The sequence below is a fragment of the Mus caroli genome, chromosome 16, assembly GCF_900094665.2.
Source record: "Mus caroli chromosome 16, CAROLI_EIJ_v1.1, whole genome shotgun sequence".
Lineage (NCBI taxonomy): Eukaryota > Metazoa > Chordata > Mammalia > Rodentia > Muridae > Mus > Mus caroli.
In genome coordinates, this window is record NC_034585.1 from 92,141,628 (window position 1) to 92,143,574 (window position 1,947).

The following is a 1,947-nucleotide window of genomic DNA, read 5'->3' on the forward strand; positions in this document are numbered from 1 at the left end:
TTTCTGAGTTCGAGGCCAGCCTGGTCTACAAAGTGAGTGCCAGGACAGCCAGGGCTACACAGAGAAAACCTGTCTCGAAAAAAACAAAAACAAACAAACAAAAAAAAGAGGGTAGAGGAGGCAGAGAAAGGCAGAGAGAGGGAGAGAGTAGAGAAGTAGAAGCCTGCCATGACCACAGGGAGAGAGGGGGAAAGGGAATGGGGACAGACTGGGAGTAAGAGGGCAAGAGGCAAAGGAGAGAAGCTGGAGTAAGAGAGAGAGAGAGAGAGAGAGAGAGAGAGAGAGAGAGAGAGAGGAGGGGGCAAGCAGCCCCTTTTATTGTGGGCCAGGCCTACCTGGTTGTTGCCAGGTAACTGTGGGGAGGAGCACACCTGGCTGTTGACTGGTAACTGTGGGGGTGGAGTTTAGACAGAATACTGGTGGAGCTTCTGGGCTAGACACAGTGCCCCACCCAGCTGCTGATTCTGGGAGCAGTCTGAAATAGCTCCCCAAACTGCAATGATCTCTGCTAGGAGGCAGCAGGAGAGGATGGGGTCCCAGGGCCTCCTGGATCTTGGGCTAAGGCCTAGTAGATAAGAAGTTCCAGATTCCCTGCTGCATAGAAAGTCCATGAGAGTCCATGAGAAATCAGATGGAGGTCTCTTGTTAAGGGGAAGCCAGGTGACCCAGGAGCAGGCTTTGAAGTGCAGACAGGAGCCTGCTTTGGGGTCCCTGCTGGAAAGGCTGGCAGAGGATCTGTGTAGAGAAATGCATCTGTCCAGGGACTTTCTGGTACCTAGACAGGACATGCTCTGGGCGGTCTGAAGACCTACCTCTGCTCAGAGTGCAGGTGTCCCTCAGACCTTCCATTCTCAAAGGCTCAACTGCAGGGAACATGGAGGACAGGAACCCTGGAGAAGAAAGGGCTTTTGAGCCTCTCTGTGGCCACATTAACACCCTGATGGACCTGGGAAGGCTCCCACTCTTGGCATCCTAGAGTTGTTCTGGACAGGCATGGTTAGGGATTCTGACAGTGAAAGGAGCTGGATTCTGCTCCCATGCTCTTCTTGTTTCCAACTGGACTGAGGATATATTCCCAACAGGGAGCCCTGCCACAGGGATCTTTTTTAGTATAACTGATAGATGGCATATAATGTCCACACAAATGTCCACTACGTGCTGTAGAGTAGAAGCAAGCCAGCCAGCCCATGGACAGAAGGAAAAGGCACAGGTCTGCCTTCGTAGGAATGCTTAGACCCTGCACACCTGTTTAGTTGGGTGTGCCTGACCCTGAACTTCAGGTGAGGCATGAGCCTGCAAGAAATGTGGTGGTCTCTGTGCAATGCATTCTGCAGTGGGAAAGAGTCAAGAAGTGGGGAGACAGGAGGCAAGGGTGACCTGCAGGTCCCCTGAAAATTAGGGTTGATCCAGTGCTGGGAGCAGCTTCTACTTGACTGGGCCAAGATCTGGATGGGCCAATGAAGTCACCTCAGGTTGACAGGACAACTGGCTATCCAGGACACTGAATGTGCAGAAAAGGCTGTGACCTTTCTGGTTTCTCTGCTCCAAAGATCCACCAAGTCTCAAAGGCGACTCAGGAGAATTGTACATACTTGTGATTTGCAAACAGAACACAGGGTTTAGATACCAGAGAAGGAAACAGAAATGGAACAGACTCCTAAGTCTTGGTCACTAGGAATCTTTGGTCATGGAACACAAGGCTGGGAGCAGTGATGTCCCTTGATTGTGCAGCAAGACTAATCAACACAGCCATGGACCAATAGATAAGGCTCAACTGAAGTAAAGGGGTGTTCACTCTAGAGCCTGGGTTCCCTTTAATATGTGGTCTTTCCAAAGCTGTGTCTGAGGATTTTTTTAGACTAACAGACTCCATAAGTGCCTTTAGAATTACTCCCCTTTCGTGATCCCCTCCCACACGAGAAACACCCGCCTTTCCAGAAGGACCCT

The 1,947-nt window shown here is 50.9% G+C and overlaps 1 protein-coding gene across 3 annotated transcripts in view; it reads left to right on the top strand.

Moving 5' to 3' along the window:
- LOC110311359 (interferon-induced GTP-binding protein Mx2) overlaps positions 1 to 1,947 on the top strand; it is a 32,645-nt gene that overhangs the window by 5,957 nt on the left and 24,741 nt on the right. The gene's annotated exons all lie outside the window — the stretch shown is intronic.